The sequence below is a fragment of the Acomys russatus genome, chromosome 30 (assembly GCF_903995435.1).
Source record: "Acomys russatus chromosome 30, mAcoRus1.1, whole genome shotgun sequence".
NCBI lineage: Eukaryota > Metazoa > Chordata > Mammalia > Rodentia > Muridae > Acomys > Acomys russatus.
The window spans coordinates 22,083,310-22,092,243 of record NC_067166.1 but is presented as its reverse complement, the minus strand read 5'-3'; positions in this window follow the sequence as shown (position 1 = coordinate 22,092,243).

The window sequence follows — 8,934 nt, the reverse complement described above, 5'->3', positions numbered from 1 at the left end:
TCTTACAAGCAAGCAGAATGGGTGGAATGAACTGGGCAATCTTTCAGGAAATGGCCCAGACCTGCCATTGTTTGTGAAATCGGTTTTCAAACAAGAAGAGTCTGCAGTAGCCAAGCTGGGCTGGTCCTCACTTGTCCAGTCTCTGACCCACCGCCTGACACCACTGATAGCAAACTTCAGCTGACTGATGCTCTGCTAGGGAGCTGTGCAGGCGCCCCATTTAGCCAAAGCTTCCCGATGCACTGCTTTTAGAGAATTCAAGGACCCGACTCTGGCACCATCATCAGAAGTGCATATTCCCATTGCTGAGTCAGAAGAATGAAATTGGAGCCGAGCCTGATACAACTGAGTGAGTTAAATTAAAGATGACTGCTGCAGAGCAAACCCTACTCCTGCTAAGATTACTAGGGTGGGGGTGGGGTATCTCAGCAAACATATGGCCCACTCATTCATGCAACAATTATGGGACACTCCCCATGTTTCTAAGTGCTGGGAATAAGCTAGTGAACGAGAAAAGACTTCATTCTCTCCACACTTATAGTGGACAGCAACAATATATAGACAGTATAATTTAGATTATCGTAAGAGTGAAGAAAAACTGACAAATATGCCAAAGAACAGTTTATGAAACCACTTCCATTGGACCTATTGCAGACAACAGGATCTACGCTCTCTTATTTAAACAGAAAGCAATTTTACACATGGCTTTCCATATCCAGTTTCCATATCTATGAATGAGAAATATTTGGGAAAAAATGTATCTGTGCTGAACACATACAGATTTTGTTATTACCCACTAAAACATAGAACAAACAGCTATTTATGTTAGGTTAGATATTCTAGTAGTCTAGAGCTGATTTAATGTACATGGAAGGTTATGCATATGTTATATGCAGATACTAGGCTGTTTTATATATAAGGGAATATATATGTATGTATACATACATGAATGATTTGAGCTTCCATAGTTTTTCTAACCACCCAGGGTCCTGAAACCAATGCCCTATAGACAGCAAAGCATGACTATACAGGAAATATAAGGATGATGACTCATTTCAAGGGCTGGTGGAGCAGACACTAGGCTGACCACCCAACAACACTCCCCAGCCTATGCCCACTCTGTTACAGGAAGCTCTCGTATTGGGAAGGTGCTATGTCTCTGCTGACTGCAGATCCAGTGTAAGTCCCAGTGAAATTGCAATAGCTCTTCCTGCTGTTCCAAAAGCCACTGAATTGGGCATCTGTCTCTTCCTGCTTCAAGCCCTAGCCACAGCCACTACTACTGCTTGCTTCCTTTCCACTCACGTCATTTCTGCAGAGCCTGTGCCAGCACAAGGGTGCTCAGTTCTACCCACATAGAAACCCTCTGAGCCATAAAATGGCTGCCCTGCTTTTTGTTGGTGAAAAATAAACCTGTTCTAGGATCAGAGCTCTAAGAGAGCCTGAGAAACATTGGAAGAGGGGGGAACGGTTGCTCTGCATTCTTGGCATAGGAAAAGGACCGAGTGGATCTTAAACTCCCCAGGCTGCAGTAGCCACTACACCACTTGGAGAAGAATGGTCAGAATATCTCAAATGGTGGAAACGTAAGAGCCAAAGGATCAGAGAACAAAGCTTTCCAGGCATGGAGAAAACCAATAGTCATAAGTTTATATATGGCAACTGGCCCAGGGAAGAACACAAAGATGGCATCGGAAGCTAAATCACCTGAGCTTAGAAGATCACAATTAGGAGTCTGGATCTTATTCAGGGAATTTGAAAATTCTGCACAGTTTTATGAAGGGGGTTGGCAAAATGTGTTTTCTATCTTTTAAAAGAGAATCCTAACTGCTAGGTAGAGAATGGGTTGCCAGGGGGCAAAGGTTCGGATACATGACAGATGATATTTAAGGAGTAGAGTTGGTGATGCCCTGGGATGAGGCTGGCATTTCTCTACCTGGGCTGTAGTTGGAGAACCACCATATTCCATGCCTAATTAGATGAGAGGAGTTCCAGAACCAGACACAATAGGTTACCCCTATGTTTCTAATCTAAACAAAGGGGTGGGAGACACTTCATCTACTGGGTTGAAACAAAAGCAGGAAAACATATTTACAGGTGACCAAAATATATACTCTTCATGTTTCAAAGCTAATCTGTGAGGTGACTAGCAGATGTTGCAAGTGGCCTGAGTTACCAAGCCTCACGTTTGCTCTCCCAACTGGCTATTATCTTCCCTCCCTGGAGTGGGTCTATAGGTGTATATTCACTGACACATTCATTGTACGAAGATGCAAGCTTTGTGATGACATTTTCATGTATCGTAAGCTTTGACGATGTTCACTTCCCCATTTGCTCCTCTGCCTGTTGGCTATATTCCCATCTACTCCACTAACCTGAGGCATTTGTGAGGGGTTGGAAAGTGGGCCTCAGACTGGATATATGTAAGCTGCTGATGGGGAGAAAACCATACTTAAACATCAGGATAAATGTTGATGTGATAAAAATATATGTGAGGCCATGTGGAGCAGTAAGGGAATTAATGTCTAATCTTCACAAGGAAAAAGTCGTTACAACCACTTGGAGGTAAAAAAAAAAAAAAAAAAGATGTGATATTGTGATATAAAATAACATATGAATTTAGAGCTGTGGTAAGCCAAAGTCTCATGTTGTCATTTTGGTGGAGCAAAATAATCTTCAGGTCATTGCCCTCCCCATCTTTTCTCTTCCCACTTCTCCCTATAAGCATGAAACATTTGTTGTAATTAATAGACTAGAATATTTACTGTGGTTTATAAACTAGGGATTAAATGATATCAAAAGTAAAACCATACATTATTGGCTCGTTATAACCATCAGTACTCCAAATGATCAGCTTGGGAATCACCCAGAACAAACTTAGAAAGACCACAGCCTTAGGCTCTGCTATAATTTCCTCAAGAAATAAATAAACCAACGAAAGGATTCTTAGCGAGAGGCAGAAGGAGGGTTATGCACGTGCCCTCCCTCTCCTAAACCCTCGGAGTTCTTAGGATGGCCCAGTTGCTGGAGCGGATGCAAATAACCTTTGGCTCTCTGGAAGCATTCAATCTTGCATGCATCTCCAGCACTCTCTATGGCTACACTAGTGCCAAAGGAGAAAGAGATTCAACTTAGTGTTGCTTGCTGCTCTCTCATCTACAGCTAATAAAGAGGCAGGTGCAGTCCGCTGGGCTATTAGAGAAGCGAGAGGATTAAAATTGTTTATTGACCCATTTCAGATCTTGCCAAATCACAGAATAAGACAATTCATAACTTGTTCCCAGATTTGGTACCTCAATTGCTTCCATCAATATACCCTTGGAACTTCCAAACAAAAGATATGTTGCCAATAGAGAACACTCCAAGCCCCACAATAAGAATTTTTGAGCCTGTCCCTCCAAAAAAAAACAAATCTACAGGTCTAAAGTTACTACCTGTTAAACTGATGACTTGTGGATGACAGGACAGACACTCTGCTCTCAAGAGATCAAGGTCAATTGAGTCACCTATTGTATGATATAGAGAAAATGTAAAAAAACTAATCTTTGTTAAAATATTGTATTTAATGAAATAATGGTTCAACCTAAATGACCAACTAAATTTGGCCTATTTTTCTGTTATGGAACTATCAACTTGGTCTCAGCTGCTAAGCCTCATGCTGCCTCTGACTATAACAGGGTTTATGTTAGGTGCTCATCAAAAAGGTGGTAGAAGGGACAGGAGCCATGATTTGTTATTTTTTTGTCACCTAATAAGAAGAGGGATTTGTGTATAATTTTCTTTAGACTCTTGGTTCTGAACAGATGGCAGATATTTCATACACATCTCTAGAGTGTGTTGGTGAATCATGGCATCCATCTGGTCCAGGCACACTACACGCTGAGCATTGTTGCTTCTGTAATGTGCATTCCATTTCTGACTTACTGATAATCAATGATACCGGTCTGAGCACATCAGATACAAAGATGGGTCTGGCTTACAATAGGCAACATCAACTGATTTTCAAAGGATTAGCAAAGACATAGTCATATGACCCTTCATTCTGGACAAGAAGAATGGAAAGGAAGCTTCTGGGAATATTCTTCTTGGTTCTTAGTAGACGGTAGTACAAAGCTATTTTTCACTGCCTTCCTATATGTGAGTATGGGGGCTGTAGCCCAAATGCTGTTGGCAGCCATGTTTTGAAGATGAGGAACTCAACTTAAAAATGAAGCTAAAGTTCTAGAAAAATGAAGAGTGGGAGAACCTGGCCCTTTGATTACATGTTACATGTTTTGACACATTAAATCTAACGTGACGATCACTCTCCTTCTGAACTGCCTTTTGTATGACCTAATAGCCACCCTTGATTAAGTCAGTTGGATATCTTGAAAATGAATATATATGATGAAAGGACAGCACCAATTTCAGAAAGAGACTTTGTAAGGCTGTCTAATTACTTCAAGTGCCTAGCTTGTCATTCGTTAAACTGCATAACCAGTAATCAATTTTTATTACAAAAAATTGTCTTTAACTGTCCCTTAAAATCGATTTCAAGAATTAAGTCTATGAGGCAATCAAAACCAAGCTGACACCATATAGCTCCCACTGAGATCATATACTCATCCTGTGTTTAGGAGCAAATCTTACATGCTAAGTGTGGGTTTTGGTTACATTGTCAGTTGGTTATATTTAGATGGTTCGTTTTCTTTTACATTTTACTTATATCTGGGTATCGCTCATCAAATATATACCATACTCATAAGCTAGGTTGTAAAAAGGGAGGGAATCCAGTTCTGAAGCTAACTATTCATTCTAACACACACTCAGTCAAACACCTATCCTGTAACTGGCTAGAGACAGGCATGGGGCAGACTGTCCGCCATAGCATAGGGCAGTTGCTCAGTACATAATCACAACCTTGATTCTGCCACTTATAAGCTGCATGCCTCCAAGTGAAATGCTTACCCTCTAGAACTTCCACTTACCTTTTTGCATGTAAGATACTGGGTGACACAGGCTAATGCATGTGAGCACTTAGCATCCATTCTGCCATGTGGAAGTCACCTGAGAGTTGTTATTAATATTCATTCTGTGGTGAAAGTGGTCAAGGGGTTTTATCTGGAGGGGAAAATATTGGCATTTTAAAAGTACAGCCTGATAAACCAAGTTCTCTATATATGTGAGGTTTCAGAGAGAGCAGTCTGGGGCCCAGCAGGCAGGGAGGCTGCTCTTGTACCCTCCTCCTTACCATCTCTCTCCATTTTCCTCCCACGGCATCAGTCCATGTCTTTCTTCCCACCTCTGCCATTGCACTACTTAGGAACTAACTGAGCTCCTCACATGAACCCCAGCAGAATGACAAGTTGTTAACATAAATAATGTAGACAATGAATAAATAAATGAAGAAGAAGGAAAAAAAGCTAATACAGTCTGTTCATAATGCCTCAATTCTAAGAAACCCAAGATTGCTTAAGGTCATGGTCATGGTGCACAGAGCCCTGTGACGTGTGGATGCAGGCTTCGACCAAGCCATCGATGTGACCTTGAGTAGGTCCAGGCATCCCTGTGGATCCCAGTGTCCTTGCCTATCATACAAAGAACTTGGTCATGAAGCAGGTTTCTTCAACGTGAGCTGTAAGAGTTTAAAGAAGAGGGGAAACGTGGAGGGAGACACCAGGCCAAGCAAGACTTCCAACTGCTTTCATTTGCTCTAATGCCTGAATTTTCATAACCACGTTTTATTTGCTTTTTGATCAAATATCTACAGTGATCTCCAAGTTCTCCTTTCAGGGGACTCTAATCATAAGCTCTCCAAGCCCAACCCAGTATCTCTGTTCCACTAAACACCAAGGGGGTGTTGTCAACTGTACTGCTTCTCCCAGGATGACCTGGGAGCCATGAGTTCATAACTTCTTCACCTGTACACTGAGAGCAACCTAAGAGTGAAACTCCTAGAGATGCTGGGATGAGGATGGTACTGTGGAGACAGTAAAGAGAATAAACCAGAAAGCAGGAAGAAAGGAGCTGGTACCGGGTACCTTCATGAGAAGGTTCGCAAATAATGCAGGCAAAATAAGATCACATTTCAGATAGAGTCCCACAGCATCCTTTGCCGATCTTTGAGCACTATCTTGCTAGTGCTCAGGAACTAGTAAAACAGATGAGTTATAGAAATCTTGTTTCATTGTTATCCATGATGGGTATGCTATACAAATTTTTACCCATTTTCTAGCCAATATAGACACCCAGAATGATTCCCTACCTTGTTGTATTTTTCTCTTTACTAATCCCCAGAATTCTTTCCTCCAACAAAAGCTAACAAATTGGCAATGCATGGGTCTCTAGAAAGAGTAGCCAATCTTGCACTTTAGAAATGGGGTTTATAGTCTGCTTCATGGTAGACATCTACTAGCATATTACTGAAATCAGCAAGGGATAAAAAGATGGGGAACAAACAGAAGGAAAGAGAAAATTAAACTTTTTAGTCAATGACAGGCTATCAACCTTTAAAATTATTTTTAGTGACAGATATTCCTTTTAGTTTGATGATAAGCCCAAGAACAAGGACAGAACCCCAGAAGAGATATCCATGATCCAGAAAAGAAGGCACCTGATAACCTCAGAAAAGCAGATTCAACAACTCTCTGCTACAAACAAAAGCTTCTCTAATGAGGGTTGAGAGATGCATTAATCTATGGGTCTAACTATAACTTAGTAGAAGTCACTTGAATATTATGTCCATTTAGCAGAATAATATAGTAGTACATTTTCTCTACTGTGTAGCCATGAGTTCTTGGCTAGTATAATGGTACAAGGCATGGCTTTCATCTTGTGGTGTGAGCTTTAATATAACCAGAAAGTGGTTGTTTGCTTCCATGATGCTCATACCACTATTGTTCCAGTGGGCATATTCTATCAAGCCAGTTAGTATTCTAGTTTTCAGAGTAACTGCTTGGATAGACTGATGGCTCTTTTTCTCCTCTGGTGGCATTCATAGCATGTTCTAGCACTATGAAAGCTAGCCAATATGGTGAACACCAACTGTATTTCTCCATGCTCTATGACTAATGTATATGGTGACTTCATGATGCTGTCTTACTGTAATGTTTTGAAAAACTAATGGTGGGTAATTTTAGGGGTCTTTTGGACTTTGTTGGCCAACAACTCCAAAAGAAGTAACTCACTGGTAGCACCAGACCTTCTTGTTAGCATATGGTACCTAGTAGGGGCACAGTTATCCCACTATAGAGGAACTCCATTTCAACTCTTTCTGTATATGTGCATGTATATATTTTACAAAGCTTCTACAGTAATAGGTTTCATATGGCTTTTTAAAAGGTTTTTAATGTTACTTATTCTTCTCTGTACTTCCCCATATGCTCTGCCTTCATATCCTCAACCCCAACTTAATCCCTCTGCTCTATTACTCTCCCTTAAATCTTCATACAACTGAGTTTTACCTTCTCTCGCTGAAAACACTGCCCCTGTGCCCCTTACTAATTTCCTGACCACTATGGTATTTCCAAATAAAATATGCATATCTGACAAATATATTTTTACTAGGATTTCAAAAAATCTATACGTCAACTTTTGTTGAACTTGTACATCTCATGTGTAGAAATCCTCTCTGCCTTGATTTTCTTTGAAACCTTTTAGAATTAGTTTGGTTTTCTTCAAATTTATATTCTACATTTCTTACTGTGCTTTCCATTGAATTGCTATCGTGAGTATAGTATTTTCCCACTATATTTTTAATGAATTGTTGCTAATACATGAAAAAGCATCTGTAACATTTCCTTTGTATCAGGTCACTTCGTTGATTTCTCTTGACAATCTGAAGTTCATTTTATTATCTTGGGTTTCCTAGGTGAAGTATTCATCTGTTTAAGTGCCGTTTCCGCTCTTCCTCTCTGGATTGATGCCTTGTTTTGTACCACCTCAGTTTTGTGTGTTACTGAATTAGATACAACTTCCTAAATAAATTGAGACAACTGCAAAAATAAAGAAACACACACATCTGAAGATTCAAACTAATATCCACAAATGGGTGAAAACATGCATCATTTCTCCTTCTGGGTTACCTCACTCAGAACAACTGCTTTCAACTCTAACCAAGGTGCAAGGAATGAGACTGCAGGACTCTCAGCCCTAATTAGGACATCTCTATAGCATCTCCCTCCCAAGATTCAGGGGTCATTATGGAAGAGGAGGCATAAAGATTTTTTAAGAGCCAGGGGTGATAGATAACTACAAATAAACCATGTTGTCTGGACACAGTACGTCCATATGAGCTCACAGCAGCTGTGGCACAAGACCTGAACAGGCTCAAGCTACCCAGGAGAAGGGAGATGGGCACAAATTCTCATACCTGGTTAAGGAGCTCTTGGCAACTGATACTACTAGGAGAGGAGGAGTTGGCTTTCTTTAAGAATACAGCCCTTGGTAGAACAAGCCGTGCTCCAGTAAAAGGCATCACATCTAATAGGACATGGGGAACACAAATTGGACTCAATGGGTTTAAGCAGAAAAGAGGACACAAAGTTGGACAGGTAAGAAAGAGGTTGATCTGGAGGACGCTGGGAAGGAAGATGAATGTGATCAAAACAAGGAACTGATAAAAATAAGAGAGAATAATACTAATAATAAATTCGCCCAAAATAAAGAAAGCTTAAGGCAGGCACAGTCGCATTTCTCCACGGCCTTTGGGGCCTGCCTTTCGTACACTCTACCTCGGTCCATCAGCGCCCTCTGGACAACCTGCTCACTTCAGGTTTTCATTTCTTATCTCCCTTCAGCTACTCCTCTCCAACCCCGGAGTTTCCAGCAGCGATGATGCCGAGGTTCGAGGTTGGACGGGCTAAGATCACAAATGGTAAAGAAAGAACCATTAAGGGGGAGGCTTCTCCAAACCTACGATATCAAGTCCTCCGAGGCAACCTCCCCTTGGAGAAG